This window comes from Hippopotamus amphibius, chromosome X (genome assembly GCF_030028045.1).
Source record: "Hippopotamus amphibius kiboko isolate mHipAmp2 chromosome X, mHipAmp2.hap2, whole genome shotgun sequence".
Taxonomy (NCBI): domain Eukaryota; kingdom Metazoa; phylum Chordata; class Mammalia; order Artiodactyla; family Hippopotamidae; genus Hippopotamus; species Hippopotamus amphibius.
This window is the reverse complement of record NC_080203.1, coordinates 129,390,579-129,417,171: the sequence shown is the minus strand read 5'-3', so window position 1 is coordinate 129,417,171 and position 26,593 is coordinate 129,390,579.

Sequence of the window (26,593 nt, the reverse complement as noted above, 5' to 3'; positions counted from 1 at the left end):
TCGGTTTTGATACTTGATTCCTGCTTTGTTTCCCTATCTTCAAGCCTCTACTTTTACAAATACCTAGTAATTGGACCCCTATTCAGGGAGGTTTGCGTCAAGTTCTTTCTTTCCTTTTCTGTTTTCTCTCTTGCTCTAAGTGAAAAATGTTGCAGTGAACATCCTATATGTAATCTTGGTGAAATCACGTAAATATTTCTACAATGTAGTTTCAACCAGGGTCTTGCTCAGTGGCTCCATGCGTGTGTTTACTTTTGAATTTCAGTTATGTATGTATGTAAGTATGTATGTATGTATGTATTTAAATTCATGGGCTACGTTGGGCCTTCATTGCTTCTCAGGGGCTTTCTGTAGTTGCGGAGAGCAGGGGCTATTGCTTATTGCAACGCGCAGGCTTCTTATTGCGGTGGCGTCTGTTGTGGCAGAGTCCTGTCTCTAGGCACATGGGATTCCGTAGCTGTGGCCCACGGGCTCAGTTGCCCTGTGGCATGTGGGATCGTCCTGATCCCGTGTCCCCTGCATTGGCAGGCGGATTCTTAACCACTGCGCCACCAGGGACGTCCCTCTCTGTATATGTTATACATGGGAAATGTTGTATACTTTAAAGGCCGTTAATACCACATTAATGACCAATTGAAATCAGGGAAGCAAGAAACAACGAGTCCACAGGTTGGAACACCACTCAGCCTTTAAAAACCACCCTGTCAGAGAACTTAGGGAAACTGGTAAGGCTCAAGAGACATTTGAGGTGAAATGTAGATTAGGAGACAGTTGTATGGGGAGGGGTGGCACACGTCTCAAACATCTGTAGCTTCCTTTTTCTGTTTGTGTTGCTTTGATAGGTAAGGAGTGTATTTATGTAGAGAGACACACACACTCCACAGATCGAGTGTGGGACATCTCAGGAGCTGAGAAAGGCCTGTAGCTTCCTCTTTTCATCACACAGAGAACCATGAAGGTAAAGGCCAGATAGTCCCTGACGATAGGTGACTTGCCTTTCCTCCTAGATCTCAGTTTCTGCTGATCAGAAAAATAAACAATCTCATGATTAATGTGTACAAGCAGCCTGTCCAATAAACAACTGAGCAGCAGCATTCCATCTCAGACCAAACACCTTGAAATTGTTTTCGCTGTTTCCTGTGCTTATGCTGCCCTCCCGTGGAGAAATAGAAGAATGCTGATGAATATAGAGTCATCGGTAAAATCCACACGTGTTCTTTACACGTTGCTGAAGATACTCTATAACTCTATTAAAAATTAATACACGCTCATTATAGAGCACTTAAAATGCCCGGAATACTACAAGACAGAAAATATCCCTTGTGATCTCACTTTACCATTAGCTCAGGATTCTGAGTTCTGGGGAAGGGAGATCAAAAGATGAGGCTGTAGGACTTCTCTCAGTATAAAGTCAACTTTTCTGCTATTGGAGGGCTACGCTAGAACTCGGTTTTGATACTTGATTCCTGCTTTGTTTCCCTGTCTTCAAGCCTCTACTTTTACAAATACCTAGTAATTGGACCCCTATTCAGGGAGGTTTGCGTCAAGTTCTTTCTTTCCTTTTCTGTTTTCTCTCTTGCTCTAAGTGAAAAATGTTGCAGTGAACATCCTATATGTAATCTTGGTGAAATCACGTAAATATTTCTACAATGTAGTTTCAACCAGGGTCTTGCTCCGTGGCTCCATGCGTGTGTTTACTTTTGAATTTCAGTTATGTATGTATGTAAGTATGTATGTATGTATGTATTTAAATTCATGGGCTACGTTGGGCCTTCATTGCTTCTCAGGGGCTTTCTGTAGTTGCGGAGAGCAGGGGCTATTGCTTATTGCAACGCGCAGGCTTCTTATTGCGGTGGCGTCTGTTGTGGCAGAGTCCTGTCTCTAGGCACATGGGATTCCGTAGCTGTGGCCCACGGGCTCAGTTGCCCTGTGGCATGTGGGATCGTCCTGAACCCGTGTCCCCTGCATTGGCAGGCGGATTCTTAACCACTGCGCCACCAGGGACGTCCCTCTCTGTATATGTTATACATGGGAAATGTTGTATACTTTAAAGGCCGTTAATACCACATTAATGACCAATTGAAATCAGGGAAGCAAGAAACAACGAGTCCACAGGTTGGAACACCACTCAGCCTTTAAAAACCACCCTGTCAGAGAACTTAGGGAAACTGGTAAGGCTCAAGAGACATTTGAGGTGAAATGTAGATTAGGAGACAGTTGTATGGGGAGGGGTGGCACACGTCTCAAACATCTGTAGCTTCCTTTTTCTGTTTGTGTTGCTTTGATAGGTAAGGAGTGTATTTATGTAGAGAGACACACACACTCCACAGATCGAGTGTGGGACATCTCAGGAGCTGAGAAAGGCCTGTAGCTTCCTCTTTTCATCACACAGAGAACCATGAAGGTAAAGGCCAGATAGTCCCTGACGATAGGTGACTTGCCTTTCCTCCTAGATCTCAGTTTCTGCTGATCAGAAAAATAAACAATCTCATGATTAATGTGTACAAGCAGCCTGTCCAATAAACAACTGAGCAGCAGCATTCCATCTCAGACCAAACACCTTGAAATTGTTTTCACTGTTTCCTGTGCTTATGCTGCCCTCCCGTGGAGAAATAGAAGAATGCTGATGAATATAGAGTCATCGGTAAAATCCACACGTGTTCTTTACACGTTGCTGAAGATACTGTATAACTCTATTAAAAATTAATACACGCTCATTATAGAGCAGTTAAAATGCCCGGAATACTACAAGACAGAAAATATCCCTTGTGATCTCACTTTACCATTAGCTCAGGATTCTGAGTTCTGGGGAAGGGAGATCAAAAGATGAGGCTGTAGGACTTCTCTCAGTATAAAGTCAACTTTTCTGCTATTGGAGTGCTAAGCTAGAACTCGGTTTTGATACTTGATTCCTGCTTTGTTTCCCTATCTTCAAGCCTCTACTTTTACAAATACCTAGTAATTGGACCCCTATTCAGGGAGGTTTGCGTCAAGTTCTTTCTTTCCTTTTCTGTTTTCTCTCTTGCTCTAAGTGAAAAATGTTGCAGTGAACATCCTATATGTAATCTTGGTGAAATCACGTAAATATTTCTACAATGTAGTTTCAACCAGGGTCTTGCTCAGTGGCTCCATGCGTGTGTTTACTTTTGAATTTCAGTTATGTATGTATGTAAGTATGTATGTATGTATGTATTTAAATTCATGGGCTACGTTGGGCCTTCATTGCTTCTCAGGGGCTTTCTGTAGTTGCGGAGAGCAGGGGCTATTGCTTATTGCAACGCGCAGGCTTCTTATTGCGGTGGCGTCTGTTGTGGCAGAGTCCTGTCTCTAGGCACATGGGATTCCGTAGCTGTGGCCCACGGGCTCAGTTGCCCTGTGGCATGTGGGATCGTCCTGAACCCGTGTCCCCTGCATTGGCAGGCGGATTCTTAACCACTGCGCCACCAGGGACGTCCCTCTCTGTATATGTTATACATGGGAAATGTTGTATACTTTAAAGGCCGTTAATACCACATTAATGACCAATTGAAATCAGGGAAGCAAGAAACAACGAGTCCACAGGTTGGAACACCACTCAGCCTTTAAAAACCACCCTGTCAGAGAACTTAGGGAAACTGGTAAGGCTCAAGAGACATTTGAGGTGAAATGTAGATTAGGAGACAGTTGTATGGGGAGGGGTGGCACACGTCTCAAACATCTGTAGCTTCCTTTTTCTGTTTGTGTTGCTTTGATAGGTAAGGAGTGTATTTATGTAGAGAGACACACACACTCCACAGATCGAGTGTGGGACATCTCAGGAGCTGAGAAAGGCCTGTAGCTTCCTCTTTTCATCACACAGAGAACCATGAAGGTAAAGGCCAGATAGTCCCTGACGATAGGTGACTTGCCTTTCCTCCTAGATCTCAGTTTCTGCTGATCAGAAAAATAAACAATCTCATGATTAATGTGTACAAGCAGCCTGTCCAATAAACAACTGAGCAGCAGCATTCCATCTCAGACCAAACACCTTGAAATTGTTTTCACTGTTTCCTGTGCTTATGCTGCCCTCCCGTGGAGAAATAGAAGAATGCTGATGAATATAGAGTCATCGGTAAAATCCACACGTGTTCTTTACACGTTGCTGAAGATACTCTATAACTCTATTAAAAATTAATACACGCTCATTATAGAGCAGTTAAAATGCCCGGAATACTACAAGACAGAAAATATCCCTTGTGATCTCACTTTACCATTAGCTCAGGATTCTGAGTTCTGGGGAAGGGAGATCAAAAGATGAGGCTGTAGGACTTCTCTCAGTATAAAGTCAACTTTTCTGCTATTGGAGTGCTACGCTAGAACTCGGTTTTGATACTTGATTCCTGCTTTGTTTCCCTATCTTCAAGCCTCTACTTTTACAAATACCTAGTAATTGGACCCCTATTCAGGGAGGTTTGCGTCAAGTTCTTTCTTTCCTTTTCTGTTTTCTCTCTTGCTCTAAGTGAAAAATGTTGCAGTGAACATCCTATATGTAATCTTGGTGAAATCACGTAAATATTTCTACAATGTAGTTTCAACCAGGGTCTTGCTCCGTGGCTCCATGCGTGTGTTTACTTTTGAATTTCAGTTATGTATGTATGTAAGTATGTATGTATGTATGTATTTAAATTCATGGGCTACGTTGGGCCTTCATTGCTTCTCAGGGGCTTTCTGTAGTTGCGGAGAGCAGGGGCTATTGCTTATTGCAACGCGCAGGCTTCTTATTGCGGTGGCGTCTGTTGTGGCAGAGTCCTGTCTCTAGGCACATGGGATTCCGTAGCTGTGGCCCACGGGCTCAGTTGCCCTGTGGCATGTGGGATCGTCCTGAACCCGTGTCCCCTGCATTGGCAGGCGGATTCTTAACCACTGCGCCACCAGGGACGTCCCTCTCTGTATATGTTATACATGGGAAATGTTGTATACTTTAAAGGCCGTTAATACCACATTAATGACCAATTGAAATCAGGGAAGCAAGAAACAACGAGTCCACAGGTTGGAACACCACTCAGCCTTTAAAAACCACCCTGTCAGAGAACTTAGGGAAACTGGTAAGGCTCAAGAGACATTTGAGGTGAAATGTAGATTAGGAGACAGTTGTATGGGGAGGGGTGGCACACGTCTCAAACATCTGTAGCTTCCTTTTTCTGTTTGTGTTGCTTTGATAGGTAAGGAGTGTATTTATGTAGAGAGACACACACACTCCACAGATCGAGTGTGGGACATCTCAGGAGCTGAGAAAGGCCTGTAGCTTCCTCTTTTCATCACACAGAGAACCATGAAGGTAAAGGCCAGATAGTCCCTGACGATAGGTGACTTGCCTTTCCTCCTAGATCTCAGTTTCTGCTGATCAGAAAAATAAACAATCTCATGATTAATGTGTACAAGCAGCCTGTCCAATAAACAACTGAGCAGCAGCATTCCATCTCAGACCAAACACCTTGAAATTGTTTTCGCTGTTTCCTGTGCCTATGCTGCCCTCCCGTGGAGAAATAGAAGAATGCTGATGAATATAGAGTCATCGGTAAAATCCACACGTGTTCTTTACACGTTGCTGAAGATACTCTATAACTCTATTAAAAATTAATACACGCTCATTATAGAGCACTTAAAATGCCCGGAATACTACAAGACAGAAAATATCCCTTGTGATCTCACTTTACCATTAGCTCAGGATTCTGAGTTCTGGGGAAGGGAGATCAAAAGATGAGGCTGTAGGACTTCTCTCAGTATAAAGTCAACTTTTCTGCTATTGGAGTGCTACGCTAGAACTCGGTTTTGATACTTGATTCCTGCTTTGTTTCCCTATCTTCAAGCCTCTACTTTTACAAATACCTAGTAATTGGACCCCTATTCAGGGAGGTTTGCGTCAAGTTCTTTCTTTCCTTTTCTGTTTTCTCTCTTGCTCTAAGTGAAAAATGTTGCAGTGAACATCCTATATGTAATCTTGGTGAAATCACGTAAATATTTCTACAATGTAGTTTCAACCAGGGTCTTGCTCCGTGGCTCCATGCGTGTGTTTACTTTTGAATTTCAGTTATGTATGTATGTAAGTATGTATGTATGTATGTATTTAAATTCATGGGCTACGTTGGGCCTTCATTGCTTCTCAGGGGCTTTCTGTAGTTGCGGAGAGCAGGGGCTATTGCTTATTGCAACGCGCAGGCTTCTTATTGCGGTGGCGTCTGTTGTGGCAGAGTCCTGTCTCTAGGCACATGGGATTCCGTAGCTGTGGCCCACGGGCTCAGTTGCCCTGTGGCATGTGGGATCGTCCTGAACCCGTGTCCCCTGCATTGGCAGGCGGATTCTTAACCACTGCGCCACCAGGGACGTCCCTCTCTGTATATGTTATACATGGGAAATGTTGTATACTTTAAAGGCCGTTAATACCACATTAATGACCAATTGAAATCAGGGAAGCAAGAAACAACGAGTCCACAGGTTGGAACACCACTCAGCCTTTAAAAACCACCCTGTCAGAGAACTTAGGGAAACTGGTAAGGCTCAAGAGACATTTGAGGTGAAATGTAGATTAGGAGACAGTTGTATGGGGAGGGGTGGCACACGTCTCAAACATCTGTAGCTTCCTTTTTCTGTTTGTGTTGCTTTGATAGGTAAGGAGTGTATTTATGTAGAGAGACACACACACTCCACAGATCGAGTGTGGGACATCTCAGGAGCTGAGAAAGGCCTGTAGCTTCCTCTTTTCATCACACAGAGAACCATGAAGGTAAAGGCCAGATAGTCCCTGACGATAGGTGACTTGCCTTTCCTCCTAGATCTCAGTTTCTGCTGATCAGAAAAATAAACAATCTCATGATTAATGTGTACAAGCAGCCTGTCCAATAAACAACTGAGCAGCAGCATTCCATCTCAGACCAAACACCTTGAAATTGTTTTCGCTGTTTCCTGTGCTTATGCTGCCCTCCCGTGGAGAAATAGAAGAATGCTGATGAATATAGAGTCATCGGTAAAATCCACACGTGTTCTTTACACGTTGCTGAAGATACTCTATAACTCTATTAAAAATTAATACACGCTCATTATAGAGCACTTAAAATGCCCGGAATACTACAAGACAGAAAATATCCCTTGTGATCTCACTTTACCATTAGCTCAGGATTCTGAGTTCTGGGGAAGGGAGATCAAAAGATGAGGCTGTAGGACTTCTCTCAGTATAAAGTCAACTTTTCTGCTATTGGAGTGCTAAGCTAGAACTCGGTTTTGATACTTGATTCCTGCTTTGTTTCCCTATCTTCAAGCCTCTACTTTTACAAATACCTAGTAATTGGACCCCTATTCAGGGAGGTTTGCGTCAAGTTCTTTCTTTCCTTTTCTGTTTTCTCTCTTGCTCTAAGTGAAAAATGTTGCAGTGAACATCCTATATGTAATCTTGGTGAAATCACGTAAATATTTCTACAATGTAGTTTCAACCAGGGTCTTGCTCCGTGGCTCCATGCGTGTGTTTACTTTTGAATTTCAGTTATGTATGTATGTAAGTATGTATGTATGTATGTATTTAAATTCATGGGCTACGTTGGGCCTTCATTGCTTCTCAGGGGCTTTCTGTAGTTGCGGAGAGCAGGGGCTATTGCTTATTGCAACGCGCAGGCTTCTTATTGCGGTGGCGTCTGTTGTGGCAGAGTCCTGTCTCTAGGCACATGGGATTCCGTAGCTGTGGCCCACGGGCTCAGTTGCCCTGTGGCATGTGGGATCGTCCTGAACCCGTGTCCCCTGCATTGGCAGGCGGATTCTTAACCACTGCGCCACCAGGGACGTCCCTCTCTGTATATGTTATACATGGGAAATGTTGTATACTTTAAAGGCCGTTAATACCACATTAATGACCAATTGAAATCAGGGAAGCAAGAAACAACGAGTCCACAGGTTGGAACACCACTCAGCCTTTAAAAACCACCCTGTCAGAGAACTTAGGGAAACTGGTAAGGCTCAAGAGACATTTGAGGTGAAATGTAGATTAGGAGACAGTTGTATGGGGAGGGGTGGCACACGTCTCAAACATCTGTAGCTTCCTTTTTCTGTTTGTGTTGCTTTGATAGGTAAGGAGTGTATTTATGTAGAGAGACACACACACTCCACAGATCGAGTGTGGGACATCTCAGGAGCTGAGAAAGGCCTGTAGCTTCCTCTTTTCATCACACAGAGAACCATGAAGGTAAAGGCCAGATAGTCCCTGACGATAGGTGACTTGCCTTTCCTCCTAGATCTCAGTTTCTGCTGATCAGAAAAATAAACAATCTCATGATTAATGTGTACAAGCAGCCTGTCCAATAAACAACTGAGCAGCAGCATTCCATCTCAGACCAAACACCTTGAAATTGTTTTCGCTGTTTCCTGTGCTTATGCTGCCCTCCCGTGGAGAAATAGAAGAATGCTGATGAATATAGAGTCATCGGTAAAATCCACACGTGTTCTTTACACGTTGCTGAAGATACTGTATAACTCTATTAAAAATTAATACACGCTCATTATAGAGCAGTTAAAATGCCCGGAATACTACAAGACAGAAAATATCCCTTGTGATCTCACTTTACCATTAGCTCAGGATTCTGAGTTCTGGGGAAGGGAGATCAAAAGATGAGGCTGTAGGACTTCTCTCAGTATAAAGTCAACTTTTCTGCTATTGGAGGGCTACGCTAGAACTCGGTTTTGATACTTGATTCCTGCTTTGTTTCCCTATCTTCAAGCCTCTACTTTTACAAATACCTAGTAATTGGACCCCTATTCAGGGAGGTTTGCGTCAAGTTCTTTCTTTCCTTTTCTGTTTTCTCTCTTGCTCTAAGTGAAAAATGTTGCAGTGAACATCCTATATGTAATCTTGGTGAAATCACGTAAATATTTCTACAATGTAGTTTCAACCAGGGTCTTGCTCCGTGGCTCCATGCGTGTGTTTACTTTTGAATTTCAGTTATGTATGTATGTAAGTATGTATGTATGTATGTATTTAAATTCATGGGCTACGTTGGGCCTTCATTGCTTCTCAGGGGCTTTCTGTAGTTGCGGAGAGCAGGGGCTATTGCTTATTGCAACGCGCAGGCTTCTTATTGCGGTGGCGTCTGTTGTGGCAGAGTCCTGTCTCTAGGCACATGGGATTCCGTAGCTGTGGCCCACGGGCTCAGTTGCCCTGTGGCATGTGGGATCGTCCTGAACCCGTGTCCCCTGCATTGGCAGGCGGATTCTTAACCACTGCGCCACCAGGGACGTCCCTCTCTGTATATGTTATACATGGGAAATGTTGTATACTTTAAAGGCCGTTAATACCACATTAATGACCAATTGAAATCAGGGAAGCAAGAAACAACGAGTCCACAGGTTGGAACACCACTCAGCCTTTAAAAACCACCCTGTCAGAGAACTTAGGGAAACTGGTAAGGCTCAAGAGACATTTGAGGTGAAATGTAGATTAGGAGACAGTTGTATGGGGAGGGGTGGCACACGTCTCAAACATCTGTAGCTTCCTTTTTCTGTTTGTGTTGCTTTGATAGGTAAGGAGTGTATTTATGTAGAGAGACACACACACTCCACAGATCGAGTGTGGGACATCTCAGGAGCTGAGAAAGGCCTGTAGCTTCCTCTTTTCATCACACAGAGAACCATGAAGGTAAAGGCCAGATAGTCCCTGACGATAGGTGACTTGCCTTTCCTCCTAGATCTCAGTTTCTGCTGATCAGAAAAATAAACAATCTCATGATTAATGTGTACAAGCAGCCTGTCCAATAAACAACTGAGCAGCAGCATTCCATCTCAGACCAAACACCTTGAAATTGTTTTCGCTGTTTCCTGTGCTTATGCTGCCCTCCCGTGGAGAAATAGAAGAATGCTGATGAATATAGAGTCATCGGTAAAATCCACACGTGTTCTTTACACGTTGCTGAAGATACTGTATAACTCTATTAAAAATTAATACACGCTCATTATAGAGCAGTTAAAATGCCCGGAATACTACAAGACAGAAAATATCCCTTGTGATCTCACTTTACCATTAGCTCAGGATTCTGAGTTCTGGGGAAGGGAGATCAAAAGATGAGGCTGTAGGACTTCTCTCAGTATAAAGTCAACTTTTCTGCTATTGGAGTGCTAAGCTAGAACTCGGTTTTGATACTTGATTCCTGCTTTGTTTCCCTATCTTCAAGCCTCTACTTTTACAAATACCTAGTAATTGGACCCCTATTCAGGGAGGTTTGCGTCAAGTTCTTTCTTTCCTTTTCTGTTTTCTCTCTTGCTCTAAGTGAAAAATGTTGCAGTGAACATCCTATATGTAATCTTGGTGAAATCACGTAAATATTTCTACAATGTAGTTTCAACCAGGGTCTTGCTCCGTGGCTCCATGCGTGTGTTTACTTTTGAATTTCAGTTATGTATGTATGTAAGTATGTATGTATGTATGTATTTAAATTCATGGGCTACGTTGGGCCTTCATTGCTTCTCAGGGGCTTTCTGTAGTTGCGGAGAGCAGGGGCTATTGCTTATTGCAACGCGCAGGCTTCTTATTGCGGTGGCGTCTGTTGTGGCAGAGTCCTGTCTCTAGGCACATGGGATTCCGTAGCTGTGGCCCACGGGCTCAGTTGCCCTGTGGCATGTGGGATCGTCCTGAACCCGTGTCCCCTGCATTGGCAGGCGGATTCTTAACCACTGCGCCACCAGGGACGTCCCTCTCTGTATATGTTATACATGGGAAATGTTGTATACTTTAAAGGCCGTTAATACCACATTAATGACCAATTGAAATCAGGGAAGCAAGAAACAACGAGTCCACAGGTTGGAACACCACTCAGCCTTTAAAAACCACCCTGTCAGAGAACTTAGGGAAACTGGTAAGGCTCAAGAGACATTTGAGGTGAAATGTAGATTAGGAGACAGTTGTATGGGGAGGGGTGGCACACGTCTCAAACATCTGTAGCTTCCTTTTTCTGTTTGTGTTGCTTTGATAGGTAAGGAGTGTATTTATGTAGAGAGACACACACACTCCACAGATCGAGTGTGGGACATCTCAGGAGCTGAGAAAGGCCTGTAGCTTCCTCTTTTCATCACACAGAGAACCATGAAGGTAAAGGCCAGATAGTCCCTGACGATAGGTGACTTGCCTTTCCTCCTAGATCTCAGTTTCTGCTGATCAGAAAAATAAACAATCTCATGATTAATGTGTACAAGCAGCCTGTCCAATAAACAACTGAGCAGCAGCATTCCATCTCAGACCAAACACCTTGAAATTGTTTTCGCTGTTTCCTGTGCTTATGCTGCCCTCCCGTGGAGAAATAGAAGAATGCTGATGAATATAGAGTCATCGGTAAAATCCACACGTGTTCTTTACACGTTGCTGAAGATACTGTATAACTCTATTAAAAATTAATACACGCTCATTATAGAGCACTTAAAATGCCCGGAATACTACAAGACAGAAAATATCCCTTGTGATCTCACTTTACCATTAGCTCAGGATTCTGAGTTCTGGGGAAGGGAGATCAAAAGATGAGGCTGTAGGACTTCTCTCAGTATAAAGTCAACTTTTCTGCTATTGGAGGGCTACGCTAGAACTCGGTTTTGATACTTGATTCCTGCTTTGTTTCCCTATCTTCAAGCCTCTACTTTTACAAATACCTAGTAATTGGACCCCTATTCAGGGAGGTTTGCGTCAAGTTCTTTCTTTCCTTTTCTGTTTTCTCTCTTGCTCTAAGTGAAAAATGTTGCAGTGAACATCCTATATGTAATCTTGGTGAAATCACGTAAATATTTCTACAATGTAGTTTCAACCAGGGTCTTGCTCAGTGGCTCCATGCGTGTGTTTACTTTTGAATTTCAGTTATGTATGTATGTAAGTATGTATGTATGTATGTATTTAAATTCATGGGCTACGTTGGGCCTTCATTGCTTCTCAGGGGCTTTCTGTAGTTGCGGAGAGCAGGGGCTATTGCTTATTGCAACGCGCAGGCTTCTTATTGCGGTGGCGTCTGTTGTGGCAGAGTCCTGTCTCTAGGCACATGGGATTCCGTAGCTGTGGCCCACGGGCTCAGTTGCCCTGTGGCATGTGGGATCGTCCTGAACCCGTGTCCCCTGCATTGGCAGGCGGATTCTTAACCACTGCGCCACCAGGGACGTCCCTCTCTGTATATGTTATACATGGGAAATGTTGTATACTTTAAAGGCCGTTAATACCACATTAATGACCAATTGAAATCAGGGAAGCAAGAAACAACGAGTCCACAGGTTGGAACACCACTCAGCCTTTAAAAACCACCCTGTCAGAGAACTTAGGGAAACTGGTAAGGCTCAAGAGACATTTGAGGTGAAATGTAGATTAGGAGACAGTTGTATGGGGAGGGGTGGCACACGTCTCAAACATCTGTAGCTTCCTTTTTCTGTTTGTGTTGCTTTGATAGGTAAGGAGTGTATTTATGTAGAGAGACACACACACTCCACAGATCGAGTGTGGGACATCTCAGGAGCTGAGAAAGGCCTGTAGCTTCCTCTTTTCATCACACAGAGAACCATGAAGGTAAAGGCCAGATAGTCCCTGACGATAGGTGACTTGCCTTTCCTCCTAGATCTCAGTTTCTGCTGATCAGAAAAATAAACAATCTCATGATTAATGTGTACAAGCAGCCTGTCCAATAAACAACTGAGCAGCAGCATTCCATCTCAGACCAAACACCTTGAAATTGTTTTCGCTGTTTCCTGTGCTTATGCTGCCCTCCCGTGGAGAAATAGAAGAATGCTGATGAATATAGAGTCATCGGTAAAATCCACACGTGTTCTTTACACGTTGCTGAAGATACTCTATAACTCTATTAAAAATTAATACACGCTCATTATAGAGCACTTAAAATGCCCGGAATACTACAAGACAGAAAATATCCCTTGTGATCTCACTTTACCATTAGCTCAGGATTCTGAGTTCTGGGGAAGGGAGATCAAAAGATGAGGCTGTAGGACTTCTCTCAGTATAAAGTCAACTTTTCTGCTATTGGAGTGCTAAGCTAGAACTCGGTTTTGATACTTGATTCCTGCTTTGTTTCCCTATCTTCAAGCCTCTACTTTTACAAATACCTAGTAATTGGACCCCTATTCAGGGAGGTTTGCGTCAAGTTCTTTCTTTCCTTTTCTGTTTTCTCTCTTGCTCTAAGTGAAAAATGTTGCAGTGAACATCCTATATGTAATCTTGGTGAAATCACGTAAATATTTCTACAATGTAGTTTCAACCAGGGTCTTGCTCCGTGGCTCCATGCGTGTGTTTACTTTTGAATTTCAGTTATGTATGTATGTAAGTATGTATGTATGTATGTATTTAAATTCATGGGCTACGTTGGGCCTTCATTGCTTCTCAGGGGCTTTCTGTAGTTGCGGAGAGCAGGGGCTATTGCTTATTGCAACGCGCAGGCTTCTTATTGCGGTGGCGTCTGTTGTGGCAGAGTCCTGTCTCTAGGCACATGGGATTCCGTAGCTGTGGCCCACGGGCTCAGTTGCCCTGTGGCATGTGGGATCGTCCTGAACCCGTGTCCCCTGCATTGGCAGGCGGATTCTTAACCACTGCGCCACCAGGGACGTCCCTCTCTGTATATGTTATACATGGGAAATGTTGTATACTTTAAAGGCCGTTAATACCACATTAATGACCAATTGAAATCAGGGAAGCAAGAAACAACGAGTCCACAGGTTGGAACACCACTCAGCCTTTAAAAACCACCCTGTCAGAGAACTTAGGGAAACTGGTAAGGCTCAAGAGACATTTGAGGTGAAATGTAGATTAGGAGACAGTTGTATGGGGAGGGGTGGCACACGTCTCAAACATCTGTAGCTTCCTTTTTCTGTTTGTGTTGCTTTGATAGGTAAGGAGTGTATTTATGTAGAGAGACACACACACTCCACAGATCGAGTGTGGGACATCTCAGGAGCTGAGAAAGGCCTGTAGCTTCCTCTTTTCATCACACAGAGAACCATGAAGGTAAAGGCCAGATAGTCCCTGACGATAGGTGACTTGCCTTTCCTCCTAGATCTCAGTTTCTGCTGATCAGAAAAATAAACAATCTCATGATTAATGTGTACAAGCAGCCTGTCCAATAAACAACTGAGCAGCAGCATTCCATCTCAGACCAAACACCTTGAAATTGTTTTCGCTGTTTCCTGTGCTTATGCTGCCCTCCCGTGGAGAAATAGAAGAATGCTGATGAATATAGAGTCATCGGTAAAATCCACACGTGTTCTTTACACGTTGCTGAAGATACTGTATAACTCTATTAAAAATTAATACACGCTCATTATAGAGCAGTTAAAATGCCCGGAATACTACAAGACAGAAAATATCCCTTGTGATCTCACTTTACCATTAGCTCAGGATTCTGAGTTCTGGGGAAGGGAGATCAAAAGATGAGGCTGTAGGACTTCTCTCAGTATAAAGTCAACTTTTCTGCTATTGGAGTGCTAAGCTAGAACTCGGTTTTGATACTTGATTCCTGCTTTGTTTCCCTATCTTCAAGCCTCTACTTTTACAAATACCTAGTAATTGGACCCCTATTCAGGGAGGTTTGCGTCAAGTTCTTTCTTTCCTTTTCTGTTTTCTCTCTTGCTCTAAGTGAAAAATGTTGCAGTGAACATCCTATATGTAATCTTGGTGAAATCACGTAAATATTTCTACAATGTAGTTTCAACCAGGGTCTTGCTCCGTGGCTCCATGCGTGTGTTTACTTTTGAATTTCAGTTATGTATGTATGTAAGTATGTATGTATGTATGTATTTAAATTCATGGGCTACGTTGGGCCTTCATTGCTTCTCAGGGGCTTTCTGTAGTTGCGGAGAGCAGGGGCTATTGCTTATTGCAACGCGCAGGCTTCTTATTGCGGTGGCGTCTGTTGTGGCAGAGTCCTGTCTCTAGGCACATGGGATTCCGTAGCTGTGGCCCACGGGCTCAGTTGCCCTGTGGCATGTGGGATCGTCCTGAACCCGTGTCCCCTGCATTGGCAGGCGGATTCTTAACCACTGCGCCACCAGGGACGTCCCTCTCTGTATATGTTATACATGGGAAATGTTGTATACTTTAAAGGCCGTTAATACCACATTAATGACCAATTGAAATCAGGGAAGCAAGAAACAACGAGTCCACAGGTTGGAACACCACTCAGCCTTTAAAAACCACCCTGTCAGAGAACTTAGGGAAACTGGTAAGGCTCAAGAGACATTTGAGGTGAAATGTAGATTAGGAGACAGTTGTATGGGGAGGGGTGGCACACGTCTCAAACATCTGTAGCTTCCTTTTTCTGTTTGTGTTGCTTTGATAGGTAAGGAGTGTATTTATGTAGAGAGACACACACACTCCACAGATCGAGTGTGGGACATCTCAGGAGCTGAGAAAGGCCTGTAGCTTCCTCTTTTCATCACACAGAGAACCATGAAGGTAAAGGCCAGATAGTCCCTGACGATAGGTGACTTGCCTTTCCTCCTAGATCTCAGTTTCTGCTGATCAGAAAAATAAACAATCTCATGATTAATGTGTACAAGCAGCCTGTCCAATAAACAACTGAGCAGCAGCATTCCATCTCAGACCAAACACCTTGAAATTGTTTTCGCTGTTTCCTGTGCTTATGCTGCCCTCCCGTGGAGAAATAGAAGAATGCTGATGAATATAGAGTCATCGGTAAAATCCACACGTGTTCTTTACACGTTGCTGAAGATACTGTATAACTCTATTAAAAATTAATACACGCTCATTATAGAGCACTTAAAATGCCCGGAATACTACAAGACAGAAAATATCCCTTGTGATCTCACTTTACCATTAGCTCAGGATTCTGAGTTCTGGGGAAGGGAGATCAAAAGATGAGGCTGTAGGACTTCTCTCAGTATAAAGTCAACTTTTCTGCTATTGGAGGGCTACGCTAGAACTCGGTTTTGATACTTGATTCCTGCTTTGTTTCCCTATCTTCAAGCCTCTACTTTTACAAATACCTAGTAATTGGACCCCTATTCAGGGAGGTTTGCGTCAAGTTCTTTCTTTCCTTTTCTGTTTTCTCTCTTGCTCTAAGTGAAAAATGTTGCAGTGAACATCCTATATGTAATCTTGGTGAAATCACGTAAATATTTCTACAATGTAGTTTCAACCAGGGTCTTGCTCCGTGGCTCCATGCGTGTGTTTACTTTTGAATTTCAGTTATGTATGTATGTAAGTATGTATGTATGTATGTATTTAAATTCATGGGCTACGTTGGGCCTTCATTGCTTCTCAGGGGCTTTCTGTAGTTGCGGAGAGCAGGGGCTATTGCTTATTGCAACGCGCAGGCTTCTTATTGCGGTGGCGTCTGTTGTGGCAGAGTCCTGTCTCTAGGCACATGGGATTCCGTAGCTGTGGCCCACGGGCTCAGTTGCCCTGTGGCATGTGGGATCGTCCTGAACCCGTGTCCCCTGCATTGGCAGGCGGATTCTTAACCACTGCGCCACCAGGGACGTCCCTCTCTGTATATGTTATACATGGGAAATGTTGTATACTTTAAAGGCCGTTAATACCACATTAATGACCAATTGAAATCAGGGAAGCAAGAAACAACGAGTCCACAGGTTGGAACACCACTCAGCCTTTAAAAACCACCCTGTCAGAGAACTTAGGGAAACTGGTAAGGCTCAAGAGACATTTGAGGTGAAATGTAGATTAGGAGACAGTTGTATGGGGAGGGGTGGCACACGTCTCAAACATCTGTAGCTTCCTTTTTCTGTTTGTGTTGCTTTGATAGGTAAGGAGTGTATTTATGTAGAGAGACACACACACTCCACAGATCGAGTGTGGGACATCTCAGGAGCTGAGAAAGGCCTGTAGCTTCCTCTTTTCATCACACAGAGAACCATGAAGGTAAAGGCCAGATAGTCCCTGACGATAGGTGACTTGCCTTTCCTCCTAGATCTCAGTTTCTGCTGATCAGAAAAATAAACAATCTCATGATTAATGTGTACAAGCAGCCTGTCCAATAAACAACTGAGCAGCAGCATTCCATCTCAGACCAAACACCTTGAAATTGTTTTCGCTGTTTCCTGTGCTTATGCTGCCCTCCCGTGGAGAAATAGAAGAATGCTGATGAATATAGAGTCATCGGTAAAATCCACACGTGTTCTTTACACGTTGCTGAAGATACTGTATAACTCTATTAAAAATTAATACACGCTCATTATAGAGCAGTTAAAATGCCCGGAATACTACAAGACAGAAAATATCCCTTGTGATCTCACTTTACCATTAGCTCAGGATTCTGAGTTCTGGGGAAGGGAGATCAAAAGATGAGGCTGTAGGACTTCTCTCAGTATAAAGTCAACTTTTCTGCTATTGGAGTGCTAAGCTAGAACTCGGTTTTGATACTTGATTCCTGCTTTGTTTCCCTATCTTCAAGCCTCTACTTTTACAAATACCTAGTAATTGGACCCCTATTCAGGGAGGTTTGCGTCAAGTTCTTTCTTTCCTTTTCTGTTTTCTCTCTTGCTCTAAGTGAAAAATGTTGCAGTGAACATCCTATATGTAATCTTGGTGAAATCACGTAAATATTTCTACAATGTAGTTTCAACCAGGGTCTTGCTCCGTGGCTCCATGCGTGTGTTTACTTTTGAATTTCAGTTATGTATGTATGTAAGTATGTATGTATGTATGTATTTAAATTCATGGGCTACGTTGGGCCTTCATTGCTTCTCAGGGGCTTTCTGTAGTTGCGGAGAGCAGGGGCTATTGCTTATTGCAACGCGCAGGCTTCTTATTGCGGTGGCGTCTGTTGTGGCAGAGTCCTGTCTCTAGGCACATGGGATTCCGTAGCTGTGGCCCACGGGCTCAGTTGCCCTGTGGCATGTGGGATCGTCCTGAACCCGTGTCCCCTGCATTGGCAGGCGGATTCTTAACCACTGCGCCACCAGGGACGTCCCTCTCTGTATATGTTATACATGGGAAATGTTGTATACTTTAAAGGCCGTTAATACCACATTAATGACCAATTGAAATCAGGGAAGCAAGAAACAACGAGTCCACAGGTTGGAACACCACTCAGCCTTTAAAAACCACCCTGTCAGAGAACTTAGGGAAACTGGTAAGGCTCAAGAGACATTTGAGGTGAAATGTAGATTAGGAGACAGTTGTATGGGGAGGGGTGGCACACGTCTCAAACATCTGTAGCTTCCTTTTTCTGTTTGTGTTGCTTTGATAGGTAAGGAGTGTATTTATGTAGAGAGACACACACACTCCACAGATCGAGTGTGGGACATCTCAGGAGCTGAGAAAGGCCTGTAGCTTCCTCTTTTCATCACACAGAGAACCATGAAGGTAAAGGCCAGATAGTCCCTGACGATAGGTGACTTGCCTTTCCTCCTAGATCTCAGTTTCTGCTGATCAGAAAAATAAACAATCTCATGATTAATGTGTACAAGCAGCCTGTCCAATAAACAACTGAGCAGCAGCATTCCATCTCAGACCAAACACCTTGAAATTGTTTTCGCTGTTTCCTGTGCTTATGCTGCCCTCCCGTGGAGAAATAGAAGAATGCTGATGAATATAGAGTCATCGGTAAAATCCACACGTGTTCTTTACACGTTGCTGAAGATACTGTATAACTCTATTAAAAATTAATACACGCTCATTATAGAGCACTTAAAATGCCCGGAATACTACAAGACAGAAAATATCCCTTGTGATCTCACTTTACCATTAGCTCAGGATTCTGAGTTCTGGGGAAGGGAGATCAAAAGATGAGGCTGTAGGACTTCTCTCAGTATAAAGTCAACTTTTCTGCTATTGGAGGGCTACGCTAGAACTCGGTTTTGATACTTGATTCCTGCTTTGTTTCCCTATCTTCAAGCCTCTACTTTTACAAATACCTAGTAATTGGACCCCTATTCAGGGAGGTTTGCGTCAAGTTCTTTCTTTCCTTTTCTGTTTTCTCTCTTGCTCTAAGTGAAAAATGTTGCAGTGAACATCCTATATGTAATCTTGGTGAAATCACGTAAATATTTCTACAATGTAGTTTCAACCAGGGTCTTGCTCCGTGGCTCCATGCGTGTGTTTACTTTTGAATTTCAGTTATGTATGTATGTAAGTATGTATGTATGTATGTATTTAAATTCATGGGCTACGTTGGGCCTTCATTGCTTCTCAGGGGCTTTCTGTAGTTGCGGAGAGCAGGGGCTATTGCTTATTGCAACGCGCAGGCTTCTTATTGCGGTGGCGTCTGTTGTGGCAGAGTCCTGTCTCTAGGCACATGGGATTCCGTAGCTGTGGCCCACGGGCTCAGTTGCCCTGTGGCATGTGGGATCGTCCTGAACCCGTGTCCCCTGCATTGGCAGGCGGATTCTTAACCACTGCGCCACCAGGGACGTCCCTCTCTGTATATGTTATACATGGGAAATGTGGTATACTTTAAAGGCCGTTAATACCACATTAATGACCAATTGAAATCAGGGAAGCAAGAAACAACGAGTCCACAGGTTGGAACACCACTCAGCCTTTAAAAACCACCCTGTCAGAGAACTTAGGGAAACTGGTAAGGCTCAAGAGACATTTGAGGTGAAATGTAGATTAGGAGACAGTTGTATGGGGAGGGGTGGCACACGTCTCAAACATCTGTAGCTTCCTTTTTCTGTTTGTGTTGCTTTGATAGGTAAGGAGTGTATTTATGTAGAGAGACACACACACTCCACAGATCGAGTGTGGGACATCTCAGGAGCTGAGAAAGGCCTGTAGCTTCCTCTTTTCATCACACAGAGAACCATGAAGGTAAAGGCCAGATAGTCCCTGACGATAGGTGACTTGCCTTTCCTCCTAGATCTCAGTTTCTGCTGATCAGAAAAATAAACAATCTCATGATTAATGTGTACAAGCAGCCTGTCCAATAAACAACTGAGCAGCAGCATTCCATCTCAGACCAAACACCTTGAAATTGTTTTCGCTGTTTCCTGTGCTTATGCTGCCCTCCCGTGGAGAAATAGAAGAATGCTGATGAATATAGAGTCATCGGTAAAATCCACACGTGTTCTTTACACGTTGCTGAAGATACTGTATAACTCTATTAAAAATTAATACACGCTCATTATAGAGCACTTAAAATGCCCGGAATACTACAAGACAGAAAATATCCCTTGTGATCTCACTTTACCATTAGCTCAGGATTCTGAGTTCTGGGGAAGGGAGATCAAAAGATGAGGCTGTAGGACTTCTCTCAGTATAAAGTCAACTTTTCTGCTATTGGAGGGCTACGCTAGAACTCGGTTTTGATACTTGATTCCTGCTTTGTTTCCCTATCTTCAAGCCTCTACTTTTACAAATACCTAGTAATTGGACCCCTATTCAGGGAGGTTTGCGTCAAGTTCTTTCTTTCCTTTTCTGTTTTCTCTCTTGCTCTAAGTGAAAAATGTTGCAGTGAACATCCTATATGTAATCTTGGTGAAATCACGTAAATATTTCTACAATGTAGTTTCAACCAGGGTCTTGCTCCGTGGCTCCATGCGTGTGTTTACTTTTGAATTTCAGTTATGTATGTATGTAAGTATGTATGTATGTATGTATTTAAATTCATGGGCTACGTTGGGCCTTCATTGCTTCTCAGGGGCTTTCTGTAGTTGCGGAGAGCAGGGGCTATTGCTTATTGCAACGCGCAGGCTTCTTATTGCGGTGGCGTCTGTTGTGGCAGAGTCCTGTCTCTAGGCACATGGGATTCCGTAGCTGTGGCCCACGGGCTCAGTTGCCCTGTGGCATGTGGGATCGTCCTGAACCCGTGTCCCCTGCATTGGCAGGCGGATTCTTAACCACTGCGCCACCAGGGACGTCCCTCTCTGTATATGTTATACATGGGAAATGTTGTATACTTTAAAGGCCGTTAATACCACATTAATGACCAATTGAAATCAGGGAAGCAAGAAACAACGAGTCCACAGGTTGGAACACCACTCAGCCTTTAAAAACCACCCTGTCAGAGAACTTAGGGAAACTGGTAAGGCTCAAGAGACATTTGAGGTGAAATGTAGATTAGGAGACAGTTGTATGGGGAGGGGTGGCACACGTCTCAAACATCTGTAGCTTCCTTTTTCTGTTTGTGTTGCTTTGATAGGTAAGGAGTGTATTTATGTAGAGAGACACACACACTCCACAGATCGAGTGTGGGACATCTCAGGAGCTGAGAAAGGCCTGTAGCTTCCTCTTTTCATCACACAGAGAACCATGAAGGTAAAGGCCAGATAGTCCCTGACGATAGGTGACTTGCCTTTCCTCCTAGATCTCAGTTTCTGCTGATCAGAAAAATAAACAATCTCATGATTAATGTGTACAAGCAGCCTGTCCAATAAACAACTGAGCAGCAGCATTCCATCTCAGACCAAACACCTTGAAATTGTTTTCGCTGTTTCCTGTGCTTATGCTGCCCTCCCGTGGAGAAATAGAAGAATGCTGATGAATATAGAGTCATCGGTAAAATCCACACGTGTTCTTTACACGTTGCTGAAGATACTGTATAACTCTATTAAAAATTAATACACGCTCATTATAGAGCAGTTAAAATGCCCGGAATACTACAAGACAGAAAATATCCCTTGTGATCTCACTTTACCATTAGCTCAGGATTCTGAGTTCTGGGGAAGGGAGATCAAAAGATGAGGCTGTAGGACTTCTCTCAGTATAAAGTCAACTTTTCTGCTATTGGAGTGCTAAGCTAGAACTCGGTTTTGATACTTGATTCCTGCTTTGTTTCCCTATCTTCAAGCCTCTACTTTTACAAATACCTAGTAATTGGACCCCTATTCAGGGAGGTTTGCGTCAAGTTCTTTCTTTCCTTTTCTGTTTTCTCTCTTGCTCTAAGTGAAAAATGTTGCAGTGAACATCCTATATGTAATCTTGGTGAAATCACGTAAATATTTCTACAATGTAGTTTCAACCAGGGTCTTGCTCCGTGGCTCCATGCGTGTGTTTACTTTTGAATTTCAGTTATGTATGTATGTAAGTATGTATGTATGTATGTATTTAAATTCATGGGCTACGTTGGGCCTTCATTGCTTCTCAGGGGCTTTCTGTAGTTGCGGAGAGCAGGGGCTATTGCTTATTGCAACGCGCAGGCTTCTTATTGCGGTGGCGTCTGTTGTGGCAGAGTCCTGTCTCTAGGCACATGGGATTCCGTAGCTGTGGCCCACGGGCTCAGTTGCCCTGTGGCATGTGGGATCGTCCTGAACCCGTGTCCCCTGCATTGGCAGGCGGATTCTTAACCACTGCGCCACCAGGGACGTCCCTCTCTGTATATGTTATACATGGGAAATGTTGTATACTTTAAAGGCCGTTAATACCACATTAATGACCAATTGAAATCAGGGAAGCAAGAAACAACGAGTCCACAGGTTGGAACACCACTCAGCCTTTAAAAACCACCCTGTCAGAGAACTTAGGGAAACTGGTAAGGCTCAAGAGACATTTGAGGTGAAATGTAGATTAGGAGACAGTTGTATGGGGAGGGGTGGCACACGTCTCAAACATCTGTAGCTTCCTTTTTCTGTTTGTGTTGCTTTGATAGGTAAGGAGTGTATTTATGTAGAGAGACACACACACTCCACAGATCGAGTGTGGGACATCTCAGGAGCTGAGAAAGGCCTGTAGCTTCCTCTTTTCATCACACAGAGAACCATGAAGGTAAAGGCCAGATAGTCCCTGACGATAGGTGACTTGCCTTTCCTCCTAGATCTCAGTTTCTGCTGATCAGAAAAATAAACAATCTCATGATTAATGTGTACAAGCAGCCTGTCCAATAAACAACTGAGCAGCAGCATTCCATCTCAGACCAAACACCTTGAAATTGTTTTCGCTGTTTCCTGTGCTTATGCTGCCCTCCCGTGGAGAAATAGAAGAATGCTGATGAATATAGAGTCATCGGTAAAATCCACACGTGTTCTTTACACGTTGCTGAAGATACTCTATAACTCTATTAAAAATTAATACACGCTCATTATAGAGCACTTAAAATGCCCGGAATACTACAAGACAGAAAATATCCCTTGTGATCTCACTTTACCATTAGCTCAGGATTCTGAGTTCTGGGGAAGGGAGATCAAAAGATGAGGCTGTAGGACTTCTCTCAGTATAAAGTCAACTTTTCTGCTATTGGAGGGCTAAGCTAGAACTCGGTTTTGATACTTGATTCCTGCTTTGTTTCCCTATCTTCAAGCCTCTACTTTTACAAATACCTAGTAATTGGACCCCTATTCAGGGAGGTTTGCGTCAAGTTCTTTCTTTCCTTTTCTGTTTTCTCTCTTGCTCTAAGTGAAAAATGTTGCAGTGAACATCCTATATGTAATCTTGGTGAAATCACGTAAATATTTCTACAATGTAGTTTCAACCAGGGTCTTGCTCCGTGGCTCCATGCGTGTGTTTACTTTTGAATTTCAGTTATGTATGTATGTAAGTATGTATGTATGTATGTATTTAAATTCATGGGCTACGTTGGGCCTTCATTGCTTCTCAGGGGCTTTCTGTAGTTGCGGAGAGCAGGGGCTATTGCTTATTGCAACGCGCAGGCTTCTTATTGCGGTGGCGTCTGTTGTGGCAGAGTCCTGTCTCTAGGCACATGGGATTCCGTAGCTGTGGCCCACGGGCTCAGTTGCCCTGTGGCATGTGGGATCGTCCTGAACCCGTGTCCCCTGCATTGGCAGGCGGATTCTTAACCACTGCGCCACCAGGGACGTCCCTCTCTGTATATGTTATACATGGGAAATGTTGTATACTTTAAAGGCCGTTAATACCACATTAATGACCAATTGAAATCAGGGAAGCAAGAAACAACGAGTCCACAGGTTGGAACACCACTCAGCCTTTAAAAACCACCCTGTCAGAGAACTTAGGGAAACTGGTAAGGCTCAAGAGACATTTGAGGTGAAATGTAGATTAGGAGACAGTTGTATGGGGAGGGGTGGCACACGTCTCAAACATCTGTAGCTTCCTTTTTCTGTTTGTGTTGCTTTGATAGGTAAGGAGTGTATTTATGTAGAGAGACACACACACTCCACAGATCGAGTGTGGGACATCTCAGGAGCTGAGAAAGGCCTGTAGCTTCCTCTTTTCATCACACAGAGAACCATGAAGGTAAAGGCCAGATAGTCCCTGACGATAGGTGACTTGCCTTTCCTCCTAGATCTCAGTTTCTGCTGATCAGAAAAATAAACAATCTCATGATTAATGTGTACAAGCAGCCTGTCCAATAAACAACTGAGCAGCAGCATTCCATCTCAGACCAAACACCTTGAAATTGTTTTCGCTGTTTCCTGTGCTTATGCTGCCCTCCCGTGGAGAAATAGAAGAATGCTGATGAATATAGAGTCATCGGTAAAATCCACACGTGTTCTTTACACGTTGCTGAAGATACTCTATAACTCTATTAAAAATTAATACACGCTCATTATAGAGCAGTTAAAATGCCCGGAATACTACAAGACAGAAAATATCCCTTGTGATCTCACTTTACCATTAGCTCAGGATTCTGAGTTCTGGGGAAGGGAGATCAAAAGATGAGGCTGTAGGACTTCTCTCAGTATAAAGTCAACTTTTCTGCTATTGGAGTGCTAAGCTAGAACTCGGTTTTGATACTTGATTCCTGCTTTGTTTCCCTATCTTCAAGCCTCTACTTTTACAAATACCTAGTAATTGGACCCCTATTCAGGGAGGTTTGCGTCAAGTTCTTTCTTTCCTTTTCTGTTTTCTCTCTTGCTCTAAGTGAAAAATGTTGCAGTGAACATCCTATATGTAATCTTGGTGAAATCACGTAAATATTTCTACAATGTAGTTTCAACCAGGGTCTTGCTCCGTGGCTCCATGCGTGTGTTTACTTTTGAATTTCAGTTATGTATGTATGTAAGTATGTATGTATGTATGTATTTAAATTCATGGGCTACGTTGGGCCTTCATTGCTTCTCAGGGGCTTTCTGTAGTTGCGGAGAGCAGGGGCTATTGCTTATTGCAACGCGCAGGCTTCTTATTGCGGTGGCGTCTGTTGTGGCAGAGTCCTGTCTCTAGGCACATGGGATTCCGTAGCTGTGGCCCACGGGCTCAGTTGCCCTGTGGCATGTGGGATCGTCCTGAACCCGTGTCCCCTGCATTGGCAGGCGGATTCTTAACCACTGCGCCACCAGGGACGTCCCTCTCTGTATATGTTATACATGGGAAATGTTGTATACTTTAAAGGCCGTTAATACCACATTAATGACCAATTGAAATCAGGGAAGCAAGAAACAACGAGTCCACAGGTTGGAACACCACTCAGCCTTTAAAAACCACCCTGTCAGAGAACTTAGGGAAACTGGTAAGGCTCAAGAGACATTTGAGGTGAAATGTAGATTAGGAGACAGTTGTATGGGGAGGGGTGGCACACGTCTCAAACATCTGTAGCTTCCTTTTTCTGTTTGTGTTGCTTTGATAGGTAAGGAGTGTATTTATGTAGAGAGACACACACACTCCACAGATCGAGTGTGGGACATCTCAGGAGCTGAGAAAGGCCTGTAGCTTCCTCTTTTCATCACACAGAGAACCATGAAGGTAAAGGCCAGATAGTCCCTGACGATAGGTGACTTGCCTTTCCTCCTAGATCTCAGTTTCTGCTGATCAGAAAAATAAACAATCTCATGATTAATGTGTACAAGCAGCCTGTCCAATAAACAACTGAGCAGCAGCATTCCATCTCAGACCAAACACCTTGAAATTGTTTTCGCTGTTTCCTGTGCTTATGCTGCCCTCCCGTGGAGAAATAGAAGAATGCTGATGAATATAGAGTCATCGGTAAAATCCACACGTGTTCTTTACACGTTGCTGAAGATACTCTATAACTCTATTAAAAATTAATACACGCTCATTATAGAGCACTTAAAATGCCCGGAATACTACAAGACAGAAAATATCCCTTGTGATCTCACTTTACCATTAGCTCAGGATTCTGAGTTCTGGGGAAGGGAGATCAAAAGATGAGGCTGTAGGACTTCTCTCAGTATAAAGTCAACTTTTCTGCTATTGGAGTGCTAAGCTAGAACTCGGTTTTGATACTTGATTCCTGCTTTGTTTCCCTATCTTCAAGCCTCTACTTTTACAAATACCTAGTAATTGGACCCCTATTCAGGGAGGTTTGCGTCAAGTTCTTTCTTTCCTTTTCTGTTTTCTCTCTTGCTCTAAGTGAAAAATGTTGCAGTGAACATCCTATATGTAATCTTGGTGAAATCACGTAAATATTTCTACAATGTAGTTTCAACCAGGGTCTTGCTCCGTGGCTCCATGCGTGTGTTTACTTTTGAATTTCAGTTATGTATGTATGTAAGTATGTATGTATGTATGTATTTAAATTCATGGGCTACGTTGGGCCTTCATTGCTTCTCAGGGGCTTTCTGTAGTTGCGGAGAGCAGGGGCTATTGCTTATTGCAACGCGCAGGCTTCTTATTGCGGTGGCGTCTGTTGTGGCAGAGTCCTGTCTCTAGGCACATGGGATTCCGTAGCTGTGGCCCACGGGCTCAGTTGCCCTGTGGCATGTGGGATCGTCCTGAACCCGTGTCCCCTGCATTGGCAGGCGGATTCTTAACCACTGCGCCACCAGGGACGTCCCT